An 18,497-nucleotide genomic window follows, 5' to 3' on the forward strand; every position below is an offset into this window, starting at 1 on the left:
ACCGCTTAATGTGTTGGAATTTTTCCCATTATTCAAGACTATGGACATTCTAGAACCTGACCCGTTGTATACTTCACCAGTGCTTTACAATCACTCCCCCACTTTTGACTGTTTCTCCACTTCACAAACTTTTATAAGAGTTACATATTTATTTATAAAATGGTGACTTTCTGGGCCCACTACCATTATCATTAATGAAGTTCTCATGTCATGATGTTTTTTCCTCTCAAGTAAATTAGAGTAATATGATTTAATGGAAAACAAAATGTATTTTTTAAAATTATCCTTAAGTAGTGTTACTATTAACTTCCGTTGTGTTTTAGAACTAAATAAAACCATCTCATTCTGTGATTGGTGAGAACTTTGTAACTAACTTCAGTAACTATTACTATTAATCAGTAATTGCAAATTTCCCCACCCCCTTTTTTGGTTGAAGGCTAAGAGTTATTAATGGTATAACCTAGGACAAAGAGGACAGAGATGTGAACAAAGGTATCATAAAGGTAAAATTGATGCTCTGAGTGGTTTTCTTCCTTTGTAATTACTTTTGTGTTTTCTCCAATTGTATCATAGTTTTCAGTTGTATTTCTGCTCCAGACCTTTGACAAATAGCATCTTCTATCGTTATCTGCAGATTCTTTTTAGTGTCAGTTGTACACAAAAAGCTTAATGACTCTTCTCTTTTGGCTAATATACAAAAGAGGAATCGGGTAACAGAGTTTGAAGATAGGATCTCTTTGGAAATCCTGCATTTTAAGCAGATGTTGTCTCATAGTAGCTTCTTTCAATGAATGCCTTAAAATAGAAACTCTTGTTGTGCATACTTTTCCTAGGCAATCGATAGTTCTCTTTCTTCCCGTAAATGATAAAATTGGATATTGGGAAGTATAGGCACACTTCTCCTAGGAGGGAAATGGGTTGGGGATGAGGCACTATTGACAAAATCATCAACAGCAGTATCAAACAATGCTTATTAGGCTTCATTTGCAGGCGGGTGGGCTGCCTAAGCAACAGCCATTGCCCACCCCCTCCTCCTGTACTGTGTGGTTCAGGGAAATGGACCGTATCCCCCAGCCCAGGCAGTGACTTGCAATCTGTCAGACAACCAAGAGGGCTCCCCTTCCAAGTTACTGATTGGTTTAGACACTACCAACTGATGCCTTCTGACCAGTGAGATATGAAGAAAAGTCTTTGCAGGGCTTTTGGAAAAGTTTTTTTTTTTTGTTTGTTTGTTTGTTTAAATTTCTTGTAGAAAGAGACAAATAAGGGAAAGGATTCCCTTTCAAACTCTGGATGCTTCCACAAGGACATGAAGCTGAGCTGCTGTAGCCGTTTTGTCTAATCATGAATAGAACTAGGTTGACGTCAAGGCTGATATGCCAAAGATGACAGAGGAGAAAGATGGATTTTTTTTTTTTATATCATTGAATAGCTGAACTAACCAACCCTAGAGCCATCCTACTTTCAGCATTTTTGACAATTTCCTTCTTTGTTTAGGCTTCTTCTGTTAGCAGAATTGGAATTTTCTGTTCCTGAGGACACACAAATCTTAAGCAACAAATTCACTGTTTTAATGAAGTTTTACCAGCTTCTGAGTATTCTACACGTTGACTCTTTCTCTACCTGTTACTGTTCAAAGTACTTTTACTTCTTTTTTTCCTCACTGCTGATCTATCATCTCTTTTTCTTCTCAACTCATTGCTACACTGGTGTCTTTGGCCACAGGTACTCTTAGTGAAACTATCCTCATCAGTATTCACTCATGACCTCTTGGTTACCAAGTCAGTTTCTGAGTCTCAGGTTCCATCTGTAAGTAAAACATGTGATCTTGATTGGTGGCTTTCATTAAAAAAGTATTAGCCAATTTTTTTATTTCAAACTAAATCGTACTCATAACCCCAACATATAAAACAACACAAAATATAAAATTAAAATAAAATAAAAGATGCTTTTAACACACACACACACACACACACACACACACACACACTCAGAGAAAACCAAAGTGGAATTTCTTAGTTGACTCAGAACCCAAAGGCTTTTCAGCCTGCTTCTTGCAATCTGAGTCTTCTCTAGCCCTCCCTGCCCTGACCTCTGCAGAAGTCAGAGTTCACACAGGACACAGTTCTAAAACTAGATTCCCAGTTGACCTTGTGGCTGTCTCTCTTGCTTCTTTTCCATTTGCACTGTAATTCTTCCAATTAGAATGCTTCAGTGGTTTTCCGTGGCCTACCTATCAAATTCCCTCCTTCCTAACTTTGTTCCTTTGAGTCTCCTTTGTTTTCATTTGGTGCAGCCACATGTCTTTTCTCTCTGCTCTTCTCATTCTGCTCCTCAGATCTTTGCCCATCTGCACCTATTCTGTCCTTTTCATTCCCCCCAAGGACCCATTTGAATCAGAGTGACTGTCAGTTTCCTGAATGTACCTATACCACTTCTACCTCAGTTGTGGCACTTCGCACATTCTGTCTTTGAATCTTGTACTAAAGATAATCCTTGGGCACCTGGGTGGCTCAGTCAGTTAAGCATCTACGTTTGGCCCAGGTCGTGATCCCAGGGTCCCAGGATCGAGTCCTCCATCGCTCTCCCTGCTCTGCAGGAAGTCTGCTTCCCCGCTGCCTGCCCCTTCCTCTGCTCGTGCAAATAAATAAATAAATAAAATCATAAAAAGAAAAAAAAGAAAGAAAAAGATATTCCTCAAGGTATATGCTCTAAGGTGGGGGGGGGATATTTCTTGTTCATTGTTCTAAACAGTGTGGTGCTCAGCACATGTCCCTCAAAGAATACTCTCAAAAAATGCTGGTTCCTAATAAAAAATTTACAACAGAAATCAAAATCCTTATATTGTGAGGATTCTTTAGGTTATTTTTTTCTGTTAGTTCTTTAAATATTTCTGTTTAGGGCACCTGGGTGGCTCAGTTGGTTTGACAACTGCCTTCGGCTCAGGTCATGATCCTGAGTCCTGGGATCGAGTCCCACATCAGGCTCCCAGCTCCAAGGGGAGTCTGCTTCTCCCTCTGACCTTCTCACCTTTCATGCTCTCTCTCACTCTCTCTCTCTCAAATAAATAAATAAATATTTCTGTTTAAATATTTCTGTTAGTTCTTTAAATATCAGTTTTGTAAACTGATCTATACTCTGAAGTTACATAGATTCAATTGATTTAATTGATATGATGGAATCTAGGCCAGTTATATAAAACTTAGGTGAAGTATCTTTTTAATGTAAAATGTTTTATAGCTTTGCATTTATAGCTTTGCATTTCACAATTTAAAAAGAAGGAAAAAGAAAGCAGCCTACCATACCCATACTTGGAAATTTGCCTTTTTGACACTTTAAGCAGGGTTATTTATGAGTTAGTTAGCTCACGGACATCCTAGGCATACAAGTTGTGAGTTAATGAAAAGTGTGGCAGCTGTACAATACTATAATTTTCAAACACTTAATTTTAATTTAAGTAATTGTTATTGAACTCTCAGGAAGGATAATCAAATGTGTGATTTTGATATAGTGTATCTTTTTTTTGTTGTTTATTTTCCTGTTTCCCATAACCACTATAAGATTGTCATATCTTAATAAAGTGTGCTGGACAATCCCATTAAGTTTAATATAAGTTACGAAAGTTGTTGAAGGAAAGTATGTACCACTGTATAACTATTTAGTTTCTACTATTTTATTTTAGCTGCTTAGTTCTTCATAAGTTTATTAATTGGTATGATTTAGTAAAGGATTATCAAGAGAATCCTTTTCTGTACCTGCAAACAAAGAATGACACATACGAATGTATTGTCAGAGTTGAATGGTTGACTAATGAAGTCATCCGTGGTTGCTGAGAAGATCAAAGATAGTTCATATGTATAGCTGTTGCCAGGGTAGGCATCTGACTCCCGGTTCTCATGCTTGGTGAGTGTTGGGCAGGAGCCATGGTCTGCGCCAAAGTAAGGAGCTTTGAGTGGGATGTGAAACGAATGAGAATCACAGCATCCGGGGAGAAGGTGGGCATGAGAACCCAAAACACAGCTGGACGTGAGGACTGAGCCCACACCTGGAGGGTATGGATATGAAAAGAAAAATGGGAAGTTGAATCTAGAAAGAGCCACTTTGAGGCTACTGTACTCAGTTTCATATGCTTTACAACACAGGGACCTTGGGTGGTCACAAAGGTGGTAGCAGTAGAAGCTGTTAAGGCACCAGAAAAGCCAGCATAGGCCATGTCTGCCATACACCAGACAGTGATGCCTGGGGCTCCTCCTCAGTGCAAAACTACTTGCCTTGTAGACCCCACAGATTCAGGGTGTGATGTCTTCATACTTTTGAACTCTGGCATTATACCCTAAGGTGACTAGCTTCTGAAATATAAAAGATACGGATCTGAACTCTCTAATTATGATTTTAATTTTGTTATTGTTATCGGAAATAATTATTATATCTTGTCAAGGGTCTTTGAGGTTAAGATTTTATCTGGAGATCTACAGTAAATTGCTTCTATGACTTGTGTTCAGTATTTATTCTTGGTAGATCTGGTATTCATAGGGCAGCATTTGAAACATGCCAGCTGGCTGGTGATTTAACACGGACTTGGCTGCTGATCCCTTTCTACTTTGCACATTCCCCCATTCCTTGCCCATTAATTCTGTAAGACTCAGTTTAAATCAGGAAAGGAAAATGGGCTGCTTAAAATGAATATTGTCAGGGAAAGGCTCTGGCTCTTATGGCCTTACCCATAGGAGGCTCAGTAAATTTCTTTCTGAAAGTATTTGATGCTTGCTGCTTAACTTCCAGCAGTAACTCTGTGGGGTCAGTCCCTAGGGATGAGAGACCTATGGAGAAGACTCCCAAGAGGGGAAGATAAGGAAGCTTTTTTCCAAGTAGCTTTACCTATTTCAGCATATATGGCCAGGTCTTTAAACTCCCAGCTCATAAAGCAGTATTTCCTAGTGTTTTCCATATCTTGGTGTCCTAATGAGCATAGAGCGCTAAGTGGGCTCCACTGTCGATCTGTATCCAGGCATCCCAACTGTGTTCATCATCATCTGCTCACAGAAGCCTGGAAACCCTGTGGGATTAGTGTTTGGCGGAGTTAGTAAATTGGTTGGTTTGTGCAAAATTTGGGGAGAAGAGAATAGAGTGGGGAAGTGAGTAAATAGTGGCAACGTGAGTAAAAGTGGTGGTGAAGATGCAGAGGGATGACCTCTTATCTAATTGTATTGTGATTTTGAATAAAAAGATCTTTGTTAGGTGCAGGCCGAGCAGAGCTGTGTTCGGTGCTAGTGGGAAGCTATTTGTCTAGTGTGATTGAAAAGTGAGTCTGGGTTTACGAGTCCAGGACCCCACAGAATTGTGGAGAGCGGTGGAAGATACTTGTTGTATTAGGTGGCTATAAATGATGACCAAGCATGGGACTAATAGGACAGATGAAAATATGCTGTTCAAGAAAATAGTCTCCTTTTCATAAAACACATGACAGTCCTGCCCCCTGCATCTGCCGTGATATAATGACCCTATTAACACAAAAGAAATGAAAAATAAGGAGTCAGCATGGCTGTTACCTAAGCCCATCATAACATTTTAAATTGCTTAAAGTTGCAATCTCCTCAAAAGAAATTACAGCTGTTGAGTGGCTCTTTTGGCTACTTGGCAAGCTCTGTAATTCAAACGGTTTAGGAATTAATTCTTTGGGAATTTTGTCTCAGCTTTTCTATGTAAAAGGGTCACAACATTTTATATATTACAGAAAAATATGAGATGATTAAGGCCAGAAAAGTCAGGCAGGGGAAAAAGAAGAAAACATACCTCTTTCCCTGTTTCATAAAACTGTGGTGGAGTACTAAGTAAGACAAACAACCTCATAATTAGAAAGAAAATTATGAGAAGTTATTTTTATTCTAAAAATCACATTAATGGCTTTGTCTGCAGCACAGTTACTACCAATTGCCATTAACTTGTTGACACAAACAAGCTTAAAATTTACTTCATATTCTGTAGTCCTAATAATTTTTTGAAAAAGTGTGGCATTCAAATGATGTAATTAAAACAAGTAGAATAATAAACATATATTTATGAAGGGCTGTATATGTATTTGTTTTAAGTTGAACAGATAATTTCTAGTGGTTTTGTGAGTCATACAGTGAATAATTAATATAAATTTAAATCCAAATATTAACATTTCAATTTCCAGTTTGGTGAACATAAGCAAATTATTATAAGTTTGTTTTCAATTTCTGCAAAGCATATTAAAATTAACTTTTCCCCCATTTAAGTAATGTGTATAACTAAACTTCCTTCCTACTGTGAAACGGTTTCATTTATTGCTATTTGTAAACTGCCTAGGATAGATGCAGAGTGGATTGGGCTCGAAACTCCTTGAACAGTTTCTTTTGAAATAACACTACATACGTTAAGCTCAATTACACATCCAAACAGCCACAGCTCACTTTTGGTAATTTATTCATTGATTTAACATAGTACCCAGAAGAGCCATGCCTGCTGTCATTTTTGTAATATATTATGTTTTAAATATACTCATGCTCACCCATGCACACCATTAAGGTGTGCATAAACCTGTGTTTTTCTCTCTTGACAGCTATAAATGTTTGTTATTATTACACAAAACATATGTTCATGTTGTTTTTGTCTAAATTATTCTATCTGGGGCTATAAAGTTTTAATGTTATTAGTTGCCCTTAGAATTTTAATGTTTCACTGCTGTAACCTTCTTAGGATTTCTGTGCAATTAAATAGAAACTATTTCACTGCAGCCTGGAAGAACAATATATTTTATACAAATAAAAAAAAAAAACCTTCTTGCTCCATTTTCTTTCAGTGTAGTAAAAATGTTAACTTGACAGTTTTTCTTTTTGGGCTATGGAAGCCTCAGCTGTGGTCATACCTGAGCACCAGCTGAATGGGGAACATTGTTCTTCCTGTAGCTTCTGGATGCTTCCATCCACTGGAAAGACATGAGTCAAGCTCCATTTCATCCATTTCAGCCAAAAGGAGGATATTTTACCAGCCCTTCACGGGTCATTCTGGATGCTATTTAGTTGATTGCATTTGGGCCTGGCTTTGGTCTAGTATGTCCAGAGACCAGTAAGGACTAAATGGCAAGCTCATTATAATGCCAAATATATGTCTGATTTGGTTTGTTTTCCCAGCTTCAGTCAAGGATGATTGATCAAGAATGCTTTTATTTACACATCAGCGGAACACTAGCATTTGGTTGAGCCATAGGGGTGCTTTCCTCTTAGGTCTTTTCTCCCTTCTATACCCACTCACTTGGTCTAGGCCTTATTGTTCCAGCCAGACAGGCTTGAGAGGAATCTCGAGATTTGATTTCCCGCAGATAGAATCAGGGAGCTGCAAATAGTTTGTATTTTACAGATGAGGTTCTAAGGGTGTCCTGCCTTGTTTGCCTATAACCCTGTGGTGACTGTGGGCAGTGCCCACCCTACCCTGAGTCTTTGAGTTGTTCAACCACAGTGCTGAGGCTGAGTAAGTGTCACTGACTTTGAATTGACTCCCAGCTTCAATTTTACCTCTGGTTACTGATCACCCAATTTCCATCCTCATCTTCCTAAAATACATGTTGGATCACATCCAACTTCAGATCAAAAGCCTTGCCACAATAAATCCGACTCCTTAATGAGGTATTCAGAATTTTCCTTGATCCAGCATCAAATCACTTCTCCGGGGTCATTGGCCCTTAGTCCCGTCACACCGCCCATACCTCTCAGTCCTGCTTCTCTGATACCACACTCAACCACAGGTCCAAGCCTGTTCCCTTGGGCTGGCTGCTTTTCTCTGCTCTCTATCCATCCTAACCGAATTTCTTCAGGGTCCTTCTCAGATCTTACTTCACCCATTAGGGTCATCCTAATTCTCCCTCAGTCGGAATTAATCACATCTGTTATATTCCTTCAGCATGTTGCTCTGTGGGAAGCAACACCTATTTCTCATGTATTTCATTCTGTCTTATTGTTCACTAGATCATAAACTCATTGAGGGCAAGAACTAGATTTCTTTCCTCTTTGTTTTTTTACCATTACTTACATAGTACTTAGTAGATACTATTTTATTGATTAGTGAGTGAATGATATTTCTTCTTATTCTCTTTTCTTTTCTTTTTTCTTTTCTAACCTTTAAAGGGTTGGGAATCACTGAACCTTTAGGCTGATATCAGCTGAAGTTTTATTCAGTCTCCTGGCTTTGTTCAGACCTTACGGACATGTATATGGACCTAAAGCGATATAGACCTAAAGTCTGACAGACTTATAGAAAAGGAGATGATATGACTCCTCAGAGCAACACATTATATTAGTGGAAAAATCCTATTAACAAATTCTTTTGCTTACATCTGAAAGTGCCATCAAATGCTCAGTTCATCTTGTCTGTCCTCTGAGGAATGGTAGGCTATTTGGTCTTCATTCTTTGAATAATCTCCTACTGCAATAAAACTCACTGTGGAAGTCAGAGAAATAAAACAAATGCACTTTGAACTAGGGGTATCTCATATATCAGTACTGCTTAACTTCTGTTTGCATCCCAGTTTCACTTGTAAGGAAATTAGCTATTTATTCATCATTATTTGGAATTATATATATATTTTTAGATTATGAGATTGAGTTGCCACAAAAGTCAGAATAGTTGTCTATCAACTTGATTTGTTCTTAATTAAAATATAAAGTTTCAGAGCAGTGTAAGTTTAATTTTGTCCTTAAACAGTGCTCTAAAATAAGATACATTATGAAATGAGAATTTCTCAATGTTTTCAGAAACTGAGCCTACTAGGATGTTATTTTAACAGAAAATTGGGTTAGTGTCCCTTTCCTTTCTTCTCTGGCCCTACCCCCAGTTAATGGCAGTCTCCAGGAAAGGGAAAACAGGAAATGAAGTTCTTAAAGGATTTGTGGAAGTCTTTTCTGTTAAAATCATCCTTTTGGACATCTTTTTGTCTCCCATATTTTCCAGTTTAACACCATATGCAAAGTCCAGTTGGAAAGAGACTTAGAAAGCCACATTTAACTTCTTTTTTAAGCATTCATTCCCCCCTACCCTTTTTTGTTAAGAGTGGTCTCAAATGGTGGAGATGAAGGTCCTTAATAGCAGCAGTCACTACACATGAACAGTAGACCTCCTTTATACCATTTTAATTACTTTTAAGGCTCTTAACAATTATATCAGGGCAAAGGGTGGGAGGAGGTGATGTGGAGGGGAAGCAGCTTTCTCTTTTAGAAACAGAAAAACTTGTAATGGAAAATTGCAACATTTGTCAAAGAAGGGGGATGACTGAGAATGGTAAGTCAAGGTGCTTGGTTATACAATAATCTCCCATCGAGTACTCATTACTGCTAAATAATTGTGTTACAAGAAGGTGTCTCAGTTAGGAAAGGGTCAAGGAGGTCAGTTATCTGGTGGTAATGACCATAGCGGTCATTAGAGGGTATTAATGCTATTAAGAATACAACTTTAACTTTTTATTGAAGTTTTTATTTAAATGATATTAACTTCAATTCAACTTTTAATTGAGGTGCAACCATCCAAATTCTACAGCTGGACACCAAGAAGTAATGAACATAAAATTACATGTTCTTCTGATAGGTTGATGGTTCTTTATTAGAATTTCAAGGGCCTCCACAGAGCTGTTATTAGACACAAACTGCTCTGAAGTCTTCTATTAGAATTAGGGTTGGGTGAATGATTCCCGGAAAGAATTTCACCGTGGACCACTGCAAGGGAAAAAAAGGAGGGAATACTAAAAGGAAGTTTTTTTGGTTTTTTGGTTTTTTATTTTCAATTTGAAAGGGTTCATTTATATAGCTAGGTTTGGGTGCATATGCCAGACCCTTAAAACACAGTATATGTCTCCCTTCTTTCCTCTCTTCCTTTTTTCCTTTCTGTTTTCTCCCTTGGTGTCCAAATAAATGGAGGGGAAATAGAAAAAGTTTCCCCCAAAAAAGGTTTGTTGGGTTTTTTTTTTTTTTTGCTTCCTTTCTAAATTGTAAGGAAGCTCATCTCTCTTGATAATTACACACATCTGTGTGTTACTTCTTTTTTTTTTTTTACAGTGGCAGTACCTGTGAGAAGTCAGAATATAATAAACATTTTATTAAAATATGTAAGCTGAGCCACACAAAGGGGAGAATTGATGCCAGATTTTTGCCATCCATGATTTATAAATAAGTTGTTCTCTAAATAAAAACGTCCAACCACCTGCAGTTCAGATCTCCTGAAGTGGGAGGGATGTGTGGTTTGGGGAGGGAGACTTCTATTGCTCCTTCTCTAGGAACAAACGGGAGATAAAGCAATTTCAAGGTTCGTAGTTTTACCTCTTCGAGCCAAGAAGGAAGAAGCTATGGGTAGTGAACAATTTCATAAACAAAGTCGTCCATACCTAAAACCCTTTGTCTCATTGTACTTTGTGAAGATTTGGTGTTAAGTTGGTTGGCTGCCATTTTACAGCAAAGAAATTTGCTGAAGAAATTAATAATGGCCTTTTTTTCCTTGGGAAAACTATTTAAACTACTTTACATTTTTGGTAGATAGCCAGCATTTTGTCATTTAGACATGTCACATTACTATGAAAACACCATGAATCATAATACAGTGTAACTATGTGATTTGCTGAAGTTCTGGTTTCTCAAAAAATTTAAAAAGGGAAAAAAAAGGGGAGAGAAAGAAATGAAAAAAGGCAGGCACACATTTTTTCCAGTGTGAAAGCCATTTAGCATTTCCCCCCCCACAAGATTCAGTAGACGTATGCTCTCGAGGTAGCCCCACTTCTGGAGTTCCAGGTATTATAAGTGGGATTTTTCTGTAAATGTAAGAGGATAACCCCAAGCTTTGTTCCTAATCAGAGCATATGTGTAAGGTTATGACGTGTTCTAGTGAGCTAGTTGCATATAAGCATTCATTTGTCAGGCAGCTGTAAGGATTAGATCCTAGATATCTAAACGCAACCAAACTTCTTCAGTGACTTGAAATTAGGTCTTTAGTAAGTATGACAGTCCTCGGCCATATTACATTCACCAAACAAGGTAATTAGTTTGGACTGACCTTGTTGTGAAAGGACAAGAAAACTTTCCAATAGCTAGGTGAATATGGGCCATTTCTGTGTAATAGCCAGAAATTTATATTCTAATCTGTGGATTTTTCTTTTCCTGTGTGCCGACTGAGGCTGCAGTTCTCAACTGCCTCTTCCTGTCACCATTAAATAATGTTGTCATGTAAATTCTTAATTGAAGATCTCATCTCATTTTAAACTTGGGTTTTGAGAAGATCTAGTTTCATAGGCCCGTTTAATTTACTTTAAACCATCTTTAAATTGGAATTAGAAATAAGGTCCCAGATGAGAATATAAGCAAGCAGCTTATTGTATTGTTCAACATTTAGAAAATGAAGGATTTTTTTTTTTTTTTACTATAAAAAGAGTATAATGGAAATTACCTCATGTTGCTATTTTGGAAAAGAAAAGCAATATAATGCATTACTTGTAGAATTTGATGAAAAAACCCTGTTAATGCAGTAGAGTTAGGTATCAGCATTGATTTTATTTTCTAAGATATTTTTGTAATAATTTTTACAGTAGTTCAGGGGAAAAGGCGAGATGCTTTTGGATCAGAGAGAAAATATCCCTATCACAGCTAATGTCTCCTGCTAGGATTTATATGCAAGCAATAACTCCAGCAGAGTGAAATTATAACCTGATAATGTGAACCTTCAGTGCTCATTGAAATCTGAGGTAAAAGGTAAGCCCTTCCACATAGCATGTATAAGGTCTGCTTAACAGCGCAACCCCTTTCCTGATTCAAAGGGATTAGTTCCTTTAATATTCTAAATGATGCCTTGTTTTTTCCTAATATTAATAATAATGGCTATTCATTGAGGAACACCCAGAAGCTACAGACAACAGTAAAAATGAAATAAAGTCACAACTCTCTTATTGAATGGTAAGGATGGCTAACATTCTTCCGTGCAATATTTCCTTCTAGTCTTTCTTCTACTGCCAATAATTTTCATGAAATTTTCAAAATTCACCGATTATACCTAGGGAGACTTAAATCAAGATATTTTATGCTTTACAAATATGCTTTCCATGCCTCATTTTCCAAAATAGCATTTCATTTTGTTAGGAACTCTGTTCACATGTTTATATGACTAAAATCTCACATTGTGCTTGAAATATCCCATCTATTGTTTACCGTGTTATTTTTAGAAAATTATTCTTTAAGTACCCTATGTTTGTGTATAAGATTAAGATTAGCACCACTTCTGTGCTTATGCAAATAAGCTCATGATGTTATAACGACAGGTTTTATATTTACCAATTTTCCACTTTTCGGAATGCTTTCTTGGATAGTTTATGATTTCATGATTGGATTTCATGATTGAATAGTTTATGATTTTTTAAGATTGAGATTGGTTAGATTTTAAATAGGTTTTACAAATGTAGCAAAACGGAGTTAGTAAACACTATATATTACAGTTGTGCAGTTGTACAAAAGTGGGAGAAATACATTTATTGATCTCCTGAGAGCAATAATTGCAGCATGAAGAGATGGGATTCTATTCACATTCTTATAGTGCTTCAAAGTTCGTTGCTATGATTGAACCCAGCACTCCAGTGTCTCACCAATAAGAGGTAGCTCATAAGACGATTTGAGTTACTCTGTTGAAAGTAGCCTTAGAATAAGCTGTTGAATTTGCCACATAAATGAGATGTTTAAAATGATTTAAAAATTTACAGTAGCATTTCGATTGTCAATTTAGGTAAAGGTCTTTAGAAAGCAAATGCAATATACCATAGATGTGGTTATGCTGTGGGTTGTCAGTGTTCTTTTATAAATATGGTTATATGTAGTAGATCATTATAATACAAAAGAAGCCTTCTTAGACCTCGATGACATTCTGATAGCATTCTATAGTATTTAGGAAATGGCATTGTAGGTGATGGAGTGTGAGGCAACTTTCTCTTCCTAGAGGTAGAATTTCCATTATTATATTCATTCCTTTTCCCCAAGGCTTACAAAAAATGCTTGTTTTATTTTTTAAAAACAGAGGTGGTGGGAGATGAAGTGACTGGACATCTTTTCTGTTATGAACTGTTGACCATAATTTTTCCTCCTTGCCAGCTAAATGACAAATATTTATTGAGCATCTTTTATGAAAAACACATATTGTATTCTCTTCAAATGTCTTTGAATGAAAGTTTAGAAGCTTTTGCTATTAGGGAGGGCTTAACTGCTACAATAATCAATGTGTCCATTTGTCAATTTATTCTACAAATACTTACCAAGTACTCGATATCTACCACACATCCCAGTATGTCGTCTTCCCCAAACTTTCAAGTTTTGTGTTCTGGGAACACTTGGGCTTCCCCTAAAAGATTTGGTAGGATTGCAAGAAAGGAGAGAGACAGACCAAACCTGTAAGTGAAAATCAGATAAGACTGATCTTTAATGGGAATATTCTGGATTTGGCAAACTTTGTGCTCAGATAAATGGTAAATTCCCAGAGATACACATCTGTGCATAAGAATCCGAACACGGATGCGTGATGTGGGAGCTGGGAAGGGGATCAAAGAACTAAGCTTTGGACCAGAGCAACAGTGACCTTTTGGAAAGACCTTAGAAGCTATAAAGGACTGGTAGGGACAACAAATTTGAGCAAGAAAACCAAACAGACAGTGTAAGGCTAAGATTCAGACTGCTATTTTGTATGTTTCAAAAATTCCAAGGAAAAGTCTTGGAGACAACTCATTCTAAGAATACCATTACATCATTTTTATTTGAGTTAATGATTTGCATACTTGGGGTCAACTTCTTTAGCACCAAAATGTATTTAGATTAGGTCATTCTTTATCACTTTTTTGTATCATATATATCTTGTATGCAACTAGAATATTTTATTAGGTCAGCAGCCACAAAGAGTCAGCAGGTAAAGTCATCTTAATTATAATGCTATCTACAATAGAAAATCAGGAAGGTATGGCACATGTTAACTGGGTCCTTTCTCTGTTTATTTTTCTAATTCAATTTCATTTTAATTGTAACAAAACAGTATAAAGGATTCGTATCCACTCCATCAATTCATATAAACTGTCTTTGACTCACTTTTCAGTCTTTGACAGATTTTGGCACAAGATGATAAAATCATACACCATAAGGCTTTTACACCAGAAACTATGGAAATAGAACAGCAGTTGTTCTCAAGACAGAGCCCTCTATCTGGGAAGAACAAGAGATTTCACCCCCTTCTATGAAGTTTACTCATTTCACTCTGCTGCTTTAATTTATAGCGACAGCATCTTTAAAGAGCACAGGCTTCCTCTGGTAGATGACATTATTTTTCCCACGATTCATTCCCCTCTCCTGTAAGAGGATTCTACACCCTGGACCACTACCATGTGACTTGTAGGCCTCCTGTGGAGGAGGATGCACCCTTGCCCCATGGATAGATCTGGAGCCCAAGCATGGCCATGTGACTTGCTTTTGACAGTGGTAAGTGAGCAGATGTTTTAAGAGCCACTGTGTGTCTCAGTCATTCTCTCACTCTTTTCCTCTGCCACAAGGTTCACATGTCCAAGTAAGGGCTGCTCCTTCATCCTGGATTCAGGAATGAAGAAGACAGATGGAGAAAACTCACAACTCCCTCACAGCTGTCCTTAGCAGACATGGAATATAAGTGAGAGGTAAACATTTGTTTTTGTAAGCCCCCAGCATTTGGGGTTTGTTACCAAAGGCCTAAGGATTTCCCCAACTTCACCAAACCAGTCTGTGCCTCTGCATGTCTCCCCGGCTCTTTCTTCCTCTAACACTACTCTCTTGCTCACAGACCTTCCGTAGCTCCTTATTTCGAATTCAAACCTTTTCTAGTTTTAAGGCAGCCTACAGCCATAATTCATATGGCGAACTTCCTTTCTGTTTTACTTCACATAGCTTCCATGACTAGTTGGGCCACTTTCCTCTTTGCCTCCAAAGCTCTGGACGTGTGTTCAGGGCAGTAGAGTATAGTGATTGAGAGTGGCTCCTGGATTGAGACACTGTAGGAGGAAACCCTGCTCCCATCATCGACTAGCTGGGTGACCTTGAACGAGTTACTTAGGCTATTTAAGCTTCAGTTTTCTTATCTGCAAAATGGGGATAATAAAAGTACCCAAATCACAGGACTGTAGTATTATTAGGTAGTGTTAGGCGTGATAGTGCTCAGTGTGGTACCTGCGACATAGGACACAATCGGTAATTGGTAACTGGGATTATGTTGTTGCTTTCATGTGGAATGATTTTCTTTCTTCTGACTTAACTCAGTTTTAAACAAACTTCAAGTTTGAGTTCAAAGCTCACCTTCACTATGAAGTCTTCCCTTACAGTTTTTTGGCACTGTCTTTACTTACGCATTACTGTTTCTTCCTAATTTTAAGATTTTGAAAGCAGTGATGAGTTAAACTTACTCTGTATCTTTCTATAGGCTGAAGGAATCATGGCTATCCAAACTAATTGGTTAATAGTAATTCTCTTGTTGAGGTTATTCTTTTTGAGATCTAGGCATCTGGGAGAGGTGAAGGTGTAGAGATAGATTCAGTGTAGAAATGACCATAGTTTTAACAGAATATGATTTGATTTTCAGACCACTCTGAAAATGATTGACATCTGGCATATCATCCAGTTTCCCAAATACACCCCAAGCTTGAAATAATCATGTAGCCATAAAATTTGGTTTGGTGTTAAGATAAAAACATGTCAAGAATTCAAAGCTAAAGGAAGTGAGGGCCAGACATTAGGGTCAGTTTTCAGTGTAGAGCTCAAGAGTGACTGCAATATTACCGAGTTTACTCAGGGAAGGTTTTTTTTTTTTTTTTTTTTTTTAAGATTTTTATTTATTTATTTATTTGACAGAGATCACAAGTAGGCAGAAACACAGGCAGAGAGAGAGAAGAGGAAGCAGGCTCCCCACGGAGCAGAGAGCCTGATGTGGGGCTCGATCCCAGGACCCTGGGACATGACCTGAGCCGAAAGCAGAGGCTTTAACCCACTGAGCCACCCAGGCACCCAGGGAAGTTTTGAAAGGGAAAATCATTCCTAGCCCAGTGAAGTGTTATGTTCTGCCAAGGTCAAGTTGTCTTGTATTATTTGGGACTCAGCACTGAGTACTTTATTGTTCTCAGATTGGAAAATAAAGTTACAGCCTTTCCAGGAAATTCTGGGAGTCAATTTATTTTAGTGAGGGAATGGGGCATGGAAAAGCAGTTTGCCAATTCTATACAACTATGAATAACAGGGGATTGTAGAAAGCTTGATGTATGACTCATGGTCAGAGTAAAAAGTCTTTGCTTTAAGCCTTAAGGTGTATGTAAGCTATGTACAACATAAGTAATAAGGGCCCTGTGTTTGGATGTTTTATTATTGTCTATTTTAATTTATGTCAATCAATAAAAAAAAAAAAGGAGAAAGAGAGAATCACGTGAAGCAAACACGTCACGGATCCATCTGTAATTGTTAAATTGAAAGTAATTTTAGAAAGTACTACCCTCCACAGAGAAGTCCATTATTAATTAGGCTGTGGCTTGGAAGCTGTTTTAGAGCTAGGAGCTAGGATAGATGAATGAATGAGAACAAAATCTGATTGTTGAATACTCACAGAAATAGACAATGGTTACATCCAAGATATTGATAAGGATAGTGGGGGGAAAAGAATGTCAAACATTCTTACAGGAAAATGATTGTGTTTCACTGGACATATTTTGCTAAACACATAATGAATTTCAAAAATGGGTAATTAATTACAATACTTAATTTTTGAAAGTATGGACACATATGTGAAAGTTGTAGGAATATATATGTTAAGCCAAATAATGGTAGAAGAGACGATTACTTCAAAGAATGGGGTGCTATAAAGCCACGTTTATTAGCTTTTGTGGGAACAATGTGGTACCATTCAATTTATTCATTGCTTTATGTTAGATAGTTCTCAAGAGACCTGAAATCCGCCCTTAAGCTTACTGATTTACATGCAAATAGTTGTCTTCTTGCTCAATTGTATATAGACTAGTATTTGTAAGGACTTTGTATTTTGTCCAGAAATGTTTTGTACTTATTTTAAAAAATTCTTTAAAATAAAGGTGTCTGTATCTGTTAGACATTTTAAACCAAAAATCTATATACCTTTAAATATAGCAGACTTTGAAATATGCAGCAAATGGTACATGTGCAGAAATATCTACACACATATAACATAATTGCTGGCAATCAAATGACTTGCCCATCAAAACAAGCAAATGGATTCTGTTTTGCTCTAAATTCATGGATGCTGTCTTCATTAGGAGTGTTAACTTATCAAAACATCATTTGTTTTGCACTTGGAAAATTATAAAAACATTTCTTTAGGTGTACGATAGAATTTGAAAAACATTCTTTTGATGTGTGGGTTCAAATCAGGACAGCTAAATTAGAAAAAAGAGATTAAGAAGTAACTACCTGATTTCTTCCATATTGATAGGCGCTATGGGTAGAACTGATGGTTCAAAGTTCAGAAAACCCCAGTCCTGCCAGCCCCACAGGAACTCCTAGTTGAGCGTGAAAAAGTGACACGTAACTCCATGCTGTGAGTGCAGTGTGATAAGTCACAATGGTGGAGAAAGCTGTCTATACCAGGTGTCATGAAACTTCCCATGCAGGAACTTAGTTTTAAAAACTGAGTAAAAATACTTTGGATGCAAGTATATTTTGTGCAGCAGCCACAGTGTAACAATAATTATCCCATTTGGGTGTGAGGGAGGGAGAAAGTGGCCTGAGTTGAGGACAGAGAGGCAGGAAAGGAGCAGACTGTGAACAGACTTGTGTGATAAGTATGACCGCTGAGCTTTACTGTGACAGTTAAGGAACACCTATGGAAGTAGTTAAGCCGTGCTATTTAGGAGTCTCTGACAGCAGTGGAGAGCATGGAAAGGGGACATTGAATGCAGCAAGAAAAAGCAGTGAGAAGGGAAGCCTCTCGTTGAGCTGCTACGTTGCAGTGACAGAGGGAAAATAGAGGAGAAGATGGGTCTAAGAGATGGGTCCTAGGAGGTGGAAGGGTCTCAGCCTAGCCTGTCACCTCTAGTTATACTTGTCATATGTATAAAATGGAAATGATAAGAGGACTGTGTACTCCACAGGGTTGTTGTGAGGATGAAATGTAAAGCCCTTAGCACAGGGCCTGGACCATAGCATAAGTTCAATAGATGTTAACTTATGATACATCCTAGTACATCAGCAGAGCTTGGTAACTGGTGGGAAGGAAGGGAGAACAGAGGCAACTGCTGACTTTGGACAAGGCAGTCGGTGAAAAGAAGTGTATTCTGAGGCAGGTGGTTGTGGAGGAAGGACCAGGATCATGGAGGATGGAAGCCAAACTATAGTAGGTCTAAGAACAATTCAGAGGGAAGAATTGCGTAAAGAATAGGTTAGTTTAACGAGATAATTGATTGTGAAAGGAAGGGCAAAAACAAGATCACATCCAAAGGG

At 37.6% G+C, this 18,497-nt stretch overlaps 1 protein-coding gene across 3 annotated transcripts in view; it reads left to right on the forward strand.

Moving 5' to 3' along the window:
• Window positions 1–18,497, forward strand: part of LOC116861941 (A-kinase anchor protein 6-like) — a 417,382-nt gene that overhangs the window by 218,710 nt on the left and 180,175 nt on the right. The window lies entirely within an intron of this gene.

The sequence above is a fragment of the Lontra canadensis genome, unplaced genomic scaffold (assembly GCF_010015895.1).
Source record: "Lontra canadensis isolate GAN:19392208 unplaced genomic scaffold, GSC_riverotter_1.0 scaffold212, whole genome shotgun sequence".
Classification (NCBI taxonomy): domain Eukaryota; kingdom Metazoa; phylum Chordata; class Mammalia; order Carnivora; family Mustelidae; genus Lontra; species Lontra canadensis.